We start from the raw sequence: 16,136 nt of genomic DNA, 5'->3' as shown, positions 1-16,136 counted from the left end.
TACCTTGCTAGTTTTCAATTCTTCTATATAGCTTATAAGCTTGAATTTGCCTTGGAATTTTAGAAATTCAAAAGATTCGCTAATTTATCTTGGAAATTTTAAGTCATCATGAGGCCATCCCACATTTTTTCTCTCTTCCTTCATTCGAGCTTTCTTTCTCATTGTCTGATGTCTGTCTTTACCTTTGCATTTCATCTTTTGGCCCCTGGGACCCAATGACAATTTTAGTGATTACTTACAGATTTGGATGTTGTGTATGTTTGTGTACATTTTACCTTCCTCATAAGAAACAATCAATCATGAAAAGATGATTGGATATTTTTAATAAACTCAGACTCTGGAAAAGAATAAAAGAGAATAGTAAAGAAGTTAATACACATTCATAGTGTATGCTGGAAAACATGGCCAATGATTATGAAAATTAACATTTTTTGGAATAATTATTTGATTGCTCCATGCCCTCTATAAACTGTAAATTTCTATAAATTTTGAAAAAAGAAGTCATGCCCTGGCCAGTTGGCTCAGTTGGTTGAAGCGGCATCCAGTACACCAAAAGGTTGTGGGTTCAATTCCTGGTCTGGGCAGATTCCTGCTCAGGGCACATACCTAGGTTTGGGGGTGATCCCCAGTCAGGGCTAGTATGAGAGGCAACTGAACAATGTTTCTCTCCCTTCCTCTCTCTCTAAAGTCCATTTAAAACACACACACACACAAACATATTCTCAGCTGAAGATTAAAAAAAAAAAAAATCAAACCAAACTTTGAGGCAAATCTAAATAAATGCAATCTTATTTTTAATTCTATTTTGAAATTCCATTGCTTAAGTTAGTACTAAAACATAAAAATGCCAGTTAATTTAGGGACATCTGCATTGAGTGGAATTTGATGGCTTTTTTTCATATTATCCTGAGATTATAGGGATATAAATTTCCTAAGTGCCCCAAATTTGCTATCGGGCAACAAACTTCTTGCTTTATCTTTAAATACAACCTTTACTCATTGTCAGCTCTTTTATATTTTGTTACTGCCCAAATAAAAGTGGGAGAAAATGGTTTGTGACAAATTTTGGAATGATAAAAAACTGTTTACCAGTTTAGATAGGCTTCTTATTTTAAAGTTGTATTATATATGATAGACACATTGGATGTTTGGCTACTGCTTCTGAAAGGACAAATTATCTAAAAGTAGTAGTGATATTAGGAAATAGAAAACTGTTGGATAAATCATTAAAAAGCATATTCAGATTACTTCGGTAGTTAAATGCGTAATTCTAAAGAACCTGAGAAACAAGTTAGCTATTTGGGTTAAGTGTTACATTTGAGCGCTCTGAAAGTCATATCAAGTTAGTTTTTATACAAAATCTCTTTGATTATAGCACTGAAGGTTGAGTGGCCTGACCTAGTATTACTGATTGATAAACACAAATAATGTAATTGAGCCATTAGCCAACACTGTGCTAAGGGGTTTATATCATTCTCTTACTCTGTGCCTATGGCCTAGCTACTGTTATCCTGGTCCTGCAGGGTGTGAGATTGGGAACCAGATTTGAACTAACCATCCCTGGTTCCGTCTGCTGGTGGAAAGCCAACTTGAACTCCAGTTAGCCAAACTTCAGGTCTTCAATATCTCCATGATATCACTGCTTCTCTGATTCAAATTCCTTAACAAAGTCAAGAATCTATGTATTTATTTATTTATTTCTGTTTTCCCCATGGTGGGCTGACACAAAAGAACTGATTATGAAACTAACATTCCTTCATAAAATGGAAAACCTTTTCTGAGCTAGCATTTACTAAAAGCTACTACATTTTTAAATAGAATGAAATTGAACACCCCTGATCTATAAATTTATCTATATGTGGGACATTGCACAATATATAAACCATTGTATAGTAGAGGGAGACATTTCCGACATTTACAAATAATTTAAACATGAATTGACTATAAAAACAAAACACTTGCAAAAAATTCTTTCAAGAACCTGATTTCCAGGAAGTATATGAGACAGTTTTGCAGCTATTTCACTAAATTTTTATTGAGCTCTGTTAGTGTATCAGTCATGCATATGCAGCACATATTGACTGTGTCTTCTCAATGCCTCTCTGAAGTTATTTCACTAAGGAGTTCGTCACTGCCTTTGCTTTGGAAAAGAGGTAATGCCAGGAATTTCTCTACAAAGAATATTCCTGAATATCTAAAATTTTTACTGATAGATACTATCCATTTTTCATTTATATCATAAACATTCATTTTTAAAAATTTTATAAAATTGTTGAAATGTTCCCACAGAAGGAATTCTGAGCTTTTAAAAATTAAACAATAACAATCAGTACATTGTGTATTGTTTTTAAATCTTGCCTCTGATGAAGTCCAATCAATTTAATATTAGCTCTAAAAACAACCCTTGCCATGCACGGTTGCATTTTTTTCCTATAAATGTCAGAACTATATATTTAACTGCCTGAGTCTGCCACGTGTCCAAGAATAAATTCATGCTATTCTCCTGCAGATCTTGTCTTCCTTCAGTGCTCTCTGTCTTAGTAAATGAGACTACCCTCTGTATATGGAGACATCATACATAAACACAGCATTTTTCTTCATGTTCCATCACAAAGCCTGACGATTTTACCGCCTGAATGCCATTCACATCTCTCCACTTCTCTCTCTAGAATCCTAATCTCGACTCCTTTGTACTTGTCTTGTTTTGTTATTTCTATGCCATCTCTTTCCATCTTCCAAATTCTTCTCCATATAAAACATATTTTTTAATTAAAAATAAAACCTGACCATACCATGCCATTTGTTAAACCTACTCAGTGACTTCTTATTGATTTAGAATATAGACCCCAATTAGTGATATGTCCCTTGAGCTCTGTACAATTTGGCCCCTTCCTATCATGCCAGCTCCACTTTCTTTCACTCTCTGCATAGTTGCTCATACTCTGCTGACCATGGCTGTATTGAAGGTTTTCATAGGTAACATGATCCTTTTCTCAGAACCTTACAAGTTCCTCTGCCATTTTGGAATATATCTTCCCCTTGTCCCCGTTTTTTATTAGTGAACTCCTCTCAATCTAACTGAAGTTAAAGCATCATTTACCGAAAACTATCCTTTCCTCTTTACAAGATCATGCCTGAATGGCTTTTTGATCAGAAAGAAAGCTATTGAGCCATGATGTTTAGAGTTTCTAGAAAGGGAAAGTGATCAGCAGTTGCTACCTCTTCCATGAACATATGGATTTGAACAGTTAATGAGTAATAATTTCATGAGAAAATTGAGATAATAGGATTGAAGTGCAAAATAGAAATATTGAAGTATAGGTGGAAGAAAGATTGCTCTTATGGAAAATGTTGAGGTAAAGACTAGGGTAGATTATACACTTCAGTATTTCCTTTCAGATGAGTGGGATGACAACACATTTGTAAGGAAAATAGAAAGATCCAATGCACTAAATGTAGCAGGGTAGAATCAGAGTGTCTAACCCATACAGAGCTGTACAAATCTTATGTGTTCAGTTAGGCAAATAAAAAATGCATGGGGGTTTTAACGTAAAAAGCCAGACAGCTAATAGTTGAAGGTAACTTTAAAATAGGCCTGGAATGGATGACAAAATTAATATTTTTAAATTCAGTGTATCTTTTGCATGGACCAGTTATTCTATAGCTTCTGAATTTGATATATGTTGAATTTTGAGAAAGCAGAAGAGACTGAAAATTACTTTCTACCACACAAACTACAGATATATCTTCTTTGTTGTTTTACCACCCAACTAGAGCTAGATTGTCCTAAATTCCTAGTCTTGGAGATGCACACACAGAACAGATGCCAAAGTGATGGAGTTATCCACTTGTGAGCAGTGCATGAAGTTGGAGTTGTTTTCTCAGCAGGGGTCTGGGCCTTTTTCTCTCTTAAAAGCATGCATTTTTATTTTTTTGCTTTTTTCCACATCTGAAAGAGCACGCATATCTGAAAGCCCCTGGATGAAGTACCATATTGCAATTAGATGCTACCACACACAGCCTTATTTGAAGGAATAGGAAGAAATGCAATGAATTCCATAAAGTTTAAAAATAAACACGAACAAAATATTAGCTAAAAGCCTACTTGCGGCTTTCTCTTATAACCTAAAATATAATTTGTGGCTTTAATCCAGAAGCCCACATTATAGGGACCTAATGTTTGTAAATTCTGCAGATATATTTTTGACATTTTAAGTTACAAATATTTTACATCATTTTAGGTAAATATCCCAAATGCTTTTTCTGATCTTCCAGAAGAAGGATCTATCTGTTTTTTAATGATTTTATTCAGGAAAATGGAAACCTTAAATTGAGAATTTTCCTGAAATTCAATTATAGTCTGTCATATGAAGTCCTAGGGTCAAATAAAGTGATATTTGAGTTTAGTCCTAATGAATTTCAGAGTTGAGAAGTTTGCCAAGTGGTACTATAGAGATGTAGAGAGGCACCACATTGTAAAGAGCCTTCGGTGCTATACTGAGAAATGTGATTTTACATTGCAAGTCATAATGAATCACTGGAAGTTAAATGCAAGAGTGTTATGATCAGATGTGAATTTTACAAGGCTAGGCTGAGCATGGCGGAGGAAATTAGAAAGGAAAGAAAACAGAGACAAGGAGGCCTGTTTATAGACTGTAGCCTTAACTTGAATTAAAGATAAAGCCCACAGTGAAGACACTAATGTTGAATAGATATATTTATGAAATTAAATTGATCAAACCTTGTGAGTAGATGTGAAGGTTGCAGATATATTAGAAGTTAGTTGGTTCCAAATTTTCTACCTGAGACAACTATATTTCAGAAAAAAATCAAGAATTGATGGTAGATTTGAGAGTAGAAATGTGTAGATATTGAGATCCTGATTAATTTCCTAAACAGTTTTGCGTACAAATTCTACTCTCGTGGCATACCGAGTACTCTCTGTAGTTAAGTTTTTTCTCCTTCCAGCCTGATGACCCGTTCTCTGTTTGCACCTTCCCTGGTTTAATCATCATGAGGCTGACATGTAAAGGGAGAAGAACAAGAAGGACACATTACCAAGCTTGACCCATCAGTTGAAAATAGTCAAACACAGCTATTCCAATTTTGATGCTCATTTCAAACGCCAGTTAAAATAATTAAGTACATAAGTCTGTGCATTCATAGGCATACCACCCCTGAGGCCCATCATTTCCCATGATTTGTGAATCCTAATTCTCACTGCATGACTTTTTAAGAATGGTTCTGTTTATTCTAGAGTCATGGAGAACTAATTTAATGATCTTCTAGCATTAGGGAAACTTTTAGGTAAATGCACTCTTGAGCATTGTATCTGATTTCATATTCATTTCCAGTTTATAGCCATCTTTTTTTTGCGTATTGTTATATGATGATTTTTCTCATACAGCTCATTTTCAAACATAGTTGCCATTTTTGTGCAATTTATATATGCATTATTATTAGATCTCCATAATTTTATATTTTCTATTTTAATTATGGAATGTTTAATAGCCTTTGGTTTAAAACAAAGAACTGGATAAAACAAACTAGTAAAACTGTATGGCATAGGTTTCTGCAAAAACAATTAAAAACAGTTAACTCCTTTGAGAACAGGTTACTTTAAGCAATAGCCAAGTTATACACTAAAAGGGCCATTCAGAGTGAAGTAAAAAACAAATGTTTTAGAGATTTTGAAGAACATCATGAGTTAAAGCTCTTTGTTGGTGATAGTGACAGGCATGTAACAAGTGTTCAGAAGAAATATAATGCCTCTGTTTGAAGACTATAAATTAGGTAGGGCAGAATGAGGCAGCACAGCCTCAAACAACAGATCCAGTGACCTATCTAAGGCTGGTCGTATAGTCTAATTTTGATGGCAGACAAAACTGGGTAGGCCAATAGCCTGATGGATGACAATCCCATGCAAAGGATGCAGGGGTGTTGTTTTCCAATACAAAAGATAACTATTCAAACAATACTCTGACAAGGGCACCCTGAAGTACAGAAATACATTTTACCTCTGAAACTGTTATATATAGTTTGACATGGTACTACAAAGGCATGCTGTGGTAAACTCATCTATCTTATGGGGGTTGACATAGTGAAAAGCAATATGACTGAGAAAAGAGGTTACTCTTGGGCTCTTATTAGAGTATATAAAGGCTTAGGAAACTAACAGAAGACTAGGGAAAGATGAATTTGCACTGAGCTACAATAGAATTCATGAACATGGCTGAAAATCCTAGCAAACCATGTGTGCTTTACCTGCTGGTAATGTTCATAGAAATTTCAAGGTTCAGAACTTTCATAGTACTGGTGACATTTACTATAAATATCAGTAAAAGTTCAATATAATTTAGTATATTAATTGATATATTTTGATGAAATATATACCTGTTTAAATAAGGAGGATTATTTTTACCCCTGAGAAACTGATCACCTTATTGTAGATTGGGATAAAAAATATCTATGATAAAAAAATTATAGATTTTTATACTGAGTGGCATCAGAAATGTAGTTTAGGTCCAGCCCAAGTGTTGTGTTTGTAAATGTCTAATAACTGTCTCTTTTGGGGGAAAAGGGCCTGATTTGTAGCACTTCCCAATTTTCATGGCTAAATACTCCAACCATGGCTGATTTCAAGCCAATAAATTAACATCACTGGACACAGAATTGAGAAGTGATGCATACAGTGAGCTCTCTCAAGCCAACTCCAGTTGACCACAGGGCTTAAATTAAAAGCATCATCTCAAGAAAGAAGTTATATTGTGATTTTCTGTAAGAGGTTTATAAAGAATAGAAAATTTAGAATCAGAGAATTTTATTGCAAATGTAGTTTCTGTAGGTACTAGCTGAAGGATTTTAGGCAATTTAACATGTCTTGGATCTTAATTTCCTTATTTCTAAAATAGGCTATTATAAAAAGTTTATAAGATGATTCATGGATAAAGTATTTATAAATGGTAATTACCCATTCTAAATGTGTTTTATTATCATTTTATAGTTTTAAAACAATTTAATTCTATTGCCAATAAAGTGAAAATTGAAAATATATTGTGGCTGAACTCTGGAATTTTAGAACAGTCGGAGTTTTTAGGGATAGAAGGTCACCAATCAAAGCCATAAGATTAATTCTCTTAATGGTACATGACCAATCTGTATTGAGACTACGATTTCAATTTTCTCTCTATCATGCTCTTAAATTACCAATTTAATAAAAAAGTCATATTTAAGTCAACCACATACCATCTCCTATAAAAGGAAAGTGAAGCTCTAGTGGAGATAAGACATATCTTTTACTGCAATATTATTGTGCTCTTGAAAATAAAACACAAAAAAATAATATGCAATTAAGAAAATGGGGTTAGTAGAAAATAGGAAACTTGCTTAAGGTCACATAGTACAGACAGTGAGTAAAATTCATCACACTATAATTATGTATAATTTGAGAAAGAGTAGTTATGGGCTTCAAGATTAATGTGGATTTACTTTACTAAAACACTGATTAAAAAAATGAGTTGTTTCAAGAAGAAACTAAAAGTTTTCTGAGCCAGTACAATCTTTGTCATTTCTTTTTAGCAACAGTAATTTAATTTTTTTAAGTGTGTGCTTTATATAGACACATATTCAGAAACAGGTACATTTTGCTTAGTTTGTGCATGTGATTAAGGTAAAGAAATGTACACTTGAAAGAAAATAAAATGGGCAAAATTAGTGAAAACATTGGTAGAGATATTTCTATTTCATATATGTTGGTATGGAAACACAATCCTGTTTTATAGCTTCAGATTCTGGCTGGGAAACTGGCTAGCAATTTTGATAAATAAATTCATTGTAATATTAGTGCATGATCATAGCTGGTCACACCATGTCCTTTAAGGCATCACTTTAACTATAATAACTTCCAAGCTAATTAGCACCAAGGTGAATGGTCTTCACCCAAAGCAAAGACTCCAACAAGAGTTAACAAATAAGCACAGATGGGCTACAAAAATCTGCCTAGGAAAATTCTCAATAAGGAAGGAAAAAAGAATACTTGAATAACCCTTTATGGACATGAATTGTGGCCATGCATTAAAATGTTTTTTATGAGTGAAATTAGAGTTTGGGGGTTGTGTTCCCCAAACTTCTGAAACATTTTAGGATCTCTCTTTCTCTTCCTCTCTCCCTGCAAACTGTACATGTTGATAACCCGTCAGCATCTACAGGAGAACTCTTAAATCGATCCGTCGCAGCTCTTTCCCTGCTAAGCAATCCAGGGGTAGCTTTCATTGCATTCTTATCATGGTATTTTTTAAGCTGATAATTCTGATAAGCACTTCTCCAGGCCCCCTACAGATTTTTGCAGCCCCTCAAACCTTTCTCATTTTCTATGTGAGCTTTACACTGTGATTTCTCATAAATTTCTGAAACATTTCTTTCCATCTATGCGTTGTTGGGGGAAACAGTAGAGTGGAAATGTTCTTTTTTTCTTCAAGTACAGATAGTTGGTTTATATATTAGAGGTATGCCTTTTCCTGAGAACTCTACCTAGTTGTTTTGGCTTTTCAGCCAAATTCTTATTAGCCTGAAGAATTATGATAAGTTATTTCTATGTTCTTGGTTTAAAACAATAAATTGTGCAAAACCGAAAGAACCTCTTAATGTGCAAATACCTCCACCATCTGAAGAGGCAGTTTGGGTATGAAATTAATTTTAAAGAACCTCACTCTGAACCTCTGAAGGTTCGCTATAAATAGCAGTGCCTCCACTATAAAACCTTGTGTTTAAATATATATAATCACACCTGTAAATGAAAATAGTATCATAGGCTTTCAAAGAACCTGCTGTCAGTTTGCATATATTTTGCATCTTCAGGATTGTAGAAACAGGATTCTTTGCTGTTAAATATTTGAAAACATTTACATATATAACTAAGGCCATGGTTCTCAAATTTACTGTACATAAAAATCAGCAAAATTTGGATTGTGCCTTGTTTGCTTGTTTACTTGCATTTGCCGGGTTCTCCCACATAGGACTTCTCATTCAGGTAGCCATAGAAGTGGGCAAATGGCCAGGCTCTGTAAAATCTGGCCTAGGAAAGAATAAATTTGATGAAGGAAAAAATCTATTAAACTGTTTCACTAATTTTAGTTTTTCTACAAATGAACTGACAAGATAAAGTAGTTGATAAAAATAACTCTTTTAGATTCTTCAGGCACCTGTACTCTGAATTTCATGCAATATTAGTGGTAGTATATTTTAAGACATTTAAACACACTTTACTAAATTTCACTAGCATTGCACATTTTATAGCATGAGTTCACAGGCGCTATTAATTGCATTTCTGAATACAGACTTCAAACAAAATTTTAGCCTAATGCCTTGATTTTAAGGTTATGATTTGTATACAAATAAGGGACTTAAGACTCATCTGCAGTCGGATCAAAGCTTGTAAAAGAGAGCCGTGGTGTCAGCATCATGCATAAATATATTAGACTTTCTCTTAGGGATAAAGCAACAAGAATATTTAATTATTGCAAATTTGTGGGGGGAGCAGCGTATAATATATTATTTATTGTGGCATTTCATGCTAGATTAAACAACATCATAGTGATGCCAATGCCATTTAGAAGCTAAAGGATGAAAATAGAACTCTGCAGAGAACAGAAAATCATCATGAATCTTGTTCTATAACAAAACATTTATTTACTAAAAATTTAGCTTTTCTTGTACATATTTCCTTATAAAATAGCCAGATGAACCGTAGGCTCCAATAAAACATTTTGTTCTTGTATAATATGAATAAAACCCAGATGCATAAAATTCATTTTAAAAAGTAGATATGTAAAAAAAAAAAAAAAAAAGTGATTTACAGAATTTTCTATATCATAAGGTGTGGTTTTTTTTCTACTTGTAGCAAAGGATAAATATAAGATTTAGAGATATTTTCATTATCTGATAATTCTATGCTTTTTTTCCCCTCCTTGAAAAAGAGATTCCTGTTGCCTTTGGTGCTCAGTAGGTATTTCACATTGTCTCTTGCTCCCAGGCTCCTGGGTGGGGCTGGTGCCAGGGAGGGCCCCCTCGTGGGGGTCCCAGCTCAGTTCTTGATGGGGGAAAGGGGACAAGTATGGAATAGGGGTAGGGGGGGGTCTGGTGTTTTTTGTTATTTTTTAAAATATGTCTTTATTGATTTCAGAGAGAGGAAGGGAGAGAGAGAGATAGAAACATCAATGATGAGAGAGTCATTGATCCGCTGCCTCCTGCAAGCCCCCTGCTGGGGATCGAGCCCACAACCCGGGCATGTGCCCTGACCAGGAATCAAACCGTGATCTCCTGGATCATAGATCAATGTTCAATCACTGAGCCACACCAGCCAGGCCGGGTGAGGGGGTTCTGGTTTTGTCTCAACTACTCAGAACTCTATTGTCCTGTTGTCCTGTCTGTGCCTCAGTTTCCTTACTGGTTCCCTGGGAGGATCCTAGGGAAATCCCCTTCCTAAAATACCTGGGGACTGTGGCCTGGCCCTCTCCCAGGGGACTTCCTTCCCAGCACCCTCCTCCACCATACCCACTCTATTACACCAAAAACAAAAATAAATTACTTTTGTTTTGTTAAAATTGCCTGAAACTTCTATGTGTCCAGAAACCACAAACTGATCAGCAGAGAAAAAGGAAGAGGGACAAAATTACCAGAAGCCATTTGGGGCCACTTTCCCTCCCTGCACAGGTTTCTTCTTCCCCCCAGAGCTTGCCCCAAAACCTACTGGAAAATGTGCTACCTGGATGTGCCCAGGCAGAGACCCCCACCTTTCACCATCTGAGGGTCTGGCCTCACAGGCCCTCAGCTGGAAGCTTATAAACACACAGAAAAACAAGATGAAAACATAGAGCTATCCAAAATCCCAGATGGGGTGATGATATGCAGACACCCTGCAAGGGGGGGTGGGCTCAGTAGACTGCCTCCTCTTAGTAGCAGGGGACTGTGGGGGCACTCTGGGGCCTTCACTGGGCTTGGGCAATTGCCAACTGACCCTGGAGCTCTGTTGGCCACTGGGCCTTCTGGGCAGCATTTGGGGTCCTATATCTGGCACTCCCAGGCCAAAGACCTGGGCACTCTGGTGTAGCCCCTGTGTGTAGCCCATCTGCGGAGACATGGAAGAGTTGTCAAACTTGTTGGTCCTCAGCTTGGTGTTGTAGAAGTGTTGCAGGTCCCAGGAACCTGGCTGGCACATTTGTTTGTGCCCATTTTCAGGCTGATGGTTGAGTGATCCATGGGTGGCAGGATATGGCCCTTGGGGTCATGCAGATGTCTTCCCTTGCCATATGCCATCATACCTGGCTGACTGGCACACTTGTGCTGCTCATCTGGAGCGTGGTGACGCACTGGCCCACCTTCGTGGTGCCATCATCGAAGTTCTGCTCCTGCTTCTCTAAGTACTTGGTGCCAATGTCCATGTCACTCTACAGCCCCTTGGTCTTGGCCCTCCCTGCCAGAGCCAGAAGAGACACCTGCACCTGTGTCATGGGCCCACTCTTGAATAGGTCCACGGAGTGCATGCCGTAGCTGGCCATGGCCTTGATGAAGTAGAAGCGGTTTTCTAGCTGGTGCCAGTTTTGCATGGAGTGGCTGATCTTGGGGACCGAGCCCGGCTGCAGCTTATTCATGAGTGTGCACAGGGTAATTCCGTCCTTTAGACCCTTCTGTAAGTGGGGACCTATAGACAGGCCCGTGAGTCCCTCCACCCAGCTGCGGAGTTCCACCTCCTACTGAGGGTCATATTTGGGCAGGAGCCAGTTCTTGACCTTGGCCTGATGAGGGCCCCCTGTTGAACTGCTTGGAGCTCATGCCCACGGTGGCTACAGCAGGACCAACAACCTGGTGGGTACAATGGTGGGGGACATTCTTATGTTTTTGATACTAGCCGTTCAGTTAAATTATTATTTATTTACCAAAAGATTTGAACATAATTATATTTATTAACATATAATATCTTGCATTAAAAAGTTTAAATACTGTTAGAGGCAAAAGAACTTAGACCCATGCAAATAAGGAATGATTTTGGCATGATACTGCAGAGATGTTAGAAATAGAAAAAAATCACATATTAACAATGAGTTGTAGATTAGAAAAGGGGTTGCTGAACTGGCCCCATGCATTTTATAAGTGGTCTTAAATTGTTACTGCTCTCCAGGGCCCTGCTTTACCCCTAATAATATGAGCAAAGTGAGCAAAAAAGTCAGGGCACTGGAGAACATTTGCATGCAGATTAGGACAGGGCAGTGGAGAACATTTGCATGCAGATTAGGACAGGCGGAAAATGTGGGGGGGGGGGGAGTGTCACAAGAGCATAATTATTTTTTCTAATTAAATAGTACCACATCACAAATATTAATCTGTGTGTATGCATATATATATATATGCATATATATATGAAATACCTAAATTGGGGAGAGGCTTAGGGTTTTGAAAACTCACATTAACAATACTGTTGCTAAATAGTGCATCCGGAAAATGTCCTAAATCACAGGCAGTCACAATATCCTGGCTGTGCTAACTTAATGAAGAGAGTGAAAAGTAGGTAGTCATTACCTTGAATATCTCAGCTTTACTTTTCAATTGTGCTTTATTCAAATAAAAGTTCTGAATATAAAAATCTGTGATGTGCATTTCAAATTTGAGATTCAGCAGAAGTTGATTATGCGCTAACATATAGAAAAGCATTTGATTTTTGTTGGTAATTGAAGAGCTTAGAAAAAGTTCATCTGATGCAGCAAAGAAAGCTTTGAGTTTTAAATTTTAAAATCATAAGCTAAAATTTATATTCATATACTTTTTCTTTCCTAGCTATTGCATACTGCATAGACTATTCAGGCAAAAATCAACATGGAAACTAACTAAATTTACTTGCCAAACCAGTTTGCAAATCCTGCCTTTTATTTCATTATTGTTCATTCACATGATACTCCAATTTCTCACAGTTCTGGAGGCTGAAAAGTCCAAGATCATGGTATTGATAAGATTTTATCTTCAACTTTCCAGCCTCCAGAAGTGTGAGAAATAAATATTTGTTGTTTAATTTACTCAGTCTATGGGAATTTGTTAAAGCAGCCTGAGCTGACACAAGAAGCAAGGTGCTGGATCCTCAACTATACCTTTCTGTCACATATTTTCATGTAACTATAAGCTTCGCTAGCAGCATTCTTTATAGTTTAATAAAAAAACAAGCCTTAAAGATATTCTAGCCAAATCCCAAATGGATTTTAAACTGTCCTTACCAGTATCATGTAATTTAAAATTAAGCCAGACCAGGGAATTTTTAGGGGGCAGTGAAACTATTCTGTAGATACTATAATGGTGAATACATGTTATTACACATTTGCTAAGAAAATTCTTGGAATGTACAACACAGAGAATGAACTCCTATAAAGTATGGACTTTAGTTAATAACAATGTATCAGTATTGGGTTTTGTAATAAATGTACGATACTAATGCAAGATATGAATGGGGCTGAAGGATATATGGGAATTCTCTGTACTTCCCTCTCAGTTTTTCGGCAAACTTACTACTTAAAAATAAGTTGCATTCATTAAAAAAAAAAAGTCAAGCCAGGCAAGTGTTATTTATGGCAAGTGTTAAAAGTCTATTTTAACTGAGGGTTTGATCCAGCAAATAATTGATTTGATAATAACTTTTTATGGGTCTTTCACTGGTATATTTTAGGTATCCTGCTTACCTAAAACAGATAGTGACTTTAACAAGAGCAGGCTGTTTTGCACTTTTCTCAATATTATGATTATGCACTTTTCTCAATATTATGCACTTTTCTCAATATTATGATTATGTTTGACCCAGCTCCCTAACTTTTAAATCTTACTGGCTCATTTTGAGAGAGAGAATGAGAAGAGTTAAAAAACAAAGAATGAAAAATTCCAAATAAATACAATCAGCAATTTCATTGCCCATTATTTTAGATTGGCCTGTGCTATGGGTACTTTTCACATTGTCAAGACTGGCCTCGCTCATGTAGACCATCCATTCATTATATAATACTGGCCCTGTGATGTGACTAAACCAAGGGGCTAAAGCTATGCATCACTTAATGGTATGGACTGCTATGTTTATGTTCTAGAATGCCAAGTTTTGGAGAATGCCACTTTGAGTCTTGAATATCAAATGATGGTGCTTAAGCTGGGTGCAATGAAGACCCATTTTTCTCCTAGTCTTGTGTATGAATTTCCTCTATCATATCTTGACAGATGCCACCTAGTATTTCCAGCTTATTTTGCATGTGCAATAGATAATTGCAAAAAAAAACCTTAGAACCTATTGTAGAAATATGACTACTACTACAAGAACTCATGGAATGATAATGGTAATGATTTGCCTTTTTTATAATTAAGCTTGGCATCTACGAAACCAGTGTTTCTCAAACTTTGAGATGCTTCAGAATCACCTGGAGAGTCCTGCTGATAGTCTGCATCCGCAGGCATTGGGATTCTATCGGTCAGGGCGGGGCTTAGGAATGAGCATTTCTAACAAGCTCACAGGGGATGTGCCTGTGTTTGGGAACCTCTAAACTAAATCAGATCCTCATAACGAATCCTGCCAAAGCTCTGTAGGTAAAAAGTTTCACAGTGGGAAGAGGGCCCAGTTGTGACCGTAGCCACATGCCAAGGTTTCCTCCTGAGATCTTTCGACAGCAAGGCAGTGTAAGGACTATTTGTTATTTAACATGTGAACACTGTATTCAGTTTTCTCTCAAACTTTTGCTGCACTAAAATAAAAATAACCTCTAATGCACACTCTTCTGACCTTATGGATGAATCTACTTACCTGTCTTTAAGATAGATATTATTTTCGGAGTTACTTCTCCCAATCATTAACTTCTGAGATATATTTTAAAATTAGTTCTACATTGTGAATGCGTGAAAAAGTGAAAGGTAGGACATAGGTGACATACTTTAATTTCCACGGGGAGTATGTGGTAAGATGATGATGAAATTTATAAGGTCTCTGTGCGTATGTCCTGTGGAAGGAAAAGAATTTATAGCCCAAACTACTTCTCTCAGGGAAACATATAATGTGCTTTATGACAAAAACAGAACTCATTTTTTCTTCTAGGTTTTTCAGTTGGAAATTGTCAAGAATAGATGAAAGCTGAGGCAATGTATTAAAAAGCTGAAATAGAAAATCTTTGCACTTAGGTAAAGAGAGCCATCAAACATTTATTTTAAACACATTACTAAGTGCTTACTTGAAACAAAAGAGAAGGAAAGAAAAGAGGAAATTAAACTGTAGTTGAAAAGAAAGGATGACTTGTATGGAGCTAATGAAATTTCTTTGTTTTTGATTTCTTTCAATTTGTAGGAGCTGATGCTCATTGTACCTGTGTTGTCTTATAATGAGTGTGGTATTTGGGTTTCACTTTTTAAAGACAAGGTAAATATTTTAGGGTAATTCTGTGAAACATAGACCTCCTACTAGCTTTGAATTTACAGAATCCCATCCGCCATACTGTTGATGATAGATGTATTTATTTTGTTATTTAAATAGCAGAAGAATCAGAATTAATATACTCTTCACCCCAAATATAGTATGGATATCTATCAATAGTTTTGGACTTTGTGATTAAATGAATTCCAGACTCAAGGTGAAGAAGAAATGCTATATATGACTTTGAGAAAAGGTAAATGCACGATCAAAGAATTTTAGGATGCAAGATAGGCAGAGATGGGGAATATTGGGGAATTTGGGTGGGTTTTATCTGATGGAGGCTGTCTGCTTTTAGTCCATCCTCTATTATTACATGGTTTTTGCATTTGTTTCTGATGTTAAAAATGGAACACAGGGTGTTAAAAGTGATCTTGGACACAGACTATAGTATGGGAAAGGCCTGGGGGTGGGGCGGATGCAGGGTGTAGGGGATCAATTGGGGGGGGATGGGGGACATCTGCAGTACTTTCAACAATAGAGATAAATTTTTAAATAGTGATCATCAGTTATTGCTTGTTGTTTTAATGTATTTCTGCATTAAAAATGTGTTTCTATTTTTAAGAGTGTAGGCAATATTTAGGAGCTAATTTAAATTATGTTTGTCATCTCCTCGAATTAATTATTTAACACGATAAATTAATTTATGCAAGAGAATCAT

The 16,136-nt window shown here is 36.3% G+C and overlaps 1 protein-coding gene and 1 pseudogene across 5 annotated transcripts in view; one reads left to right on the top strand and one right to left on the bottom strand.

The window, feature by feature from the left end:
- Positions 1 to 16,136, top strand: part of CADM2 (cell adhesion molecule 2) — a 997,699-nt gene that overhangs the window by 397,850 nt on the left and 583,713 nt on the right. The window lies entirely within an intron of this gene.
- LOC308557906 (calponin-2 pseudogene) lies at positions 10,837 to 11,829 on the bottom strand (annotated as a pseudogene). Its single transcript has one exon. The product of its transcript is annotated as a calponin-2 pseudogene (transcript).

Source organism: Miniopterus schreibersii, assembly GCF_964146895.1.
Source record: "Miniopterus schreibersii genome assembly, chromosome: 5".
In the NCBI taxonomy this organism is placed as follows: Eukaryota; Metazoa; Chordata; class Mammalia; order Chiroptera; family Miniopteridae; genus Miniopterus; species Miniopterus schreibersii.
The sequence above is the reverse complement of the archived record's forward strand: the minus strand, read 5'-3'. Positions and strand labels throughout refer to the sequence as shown.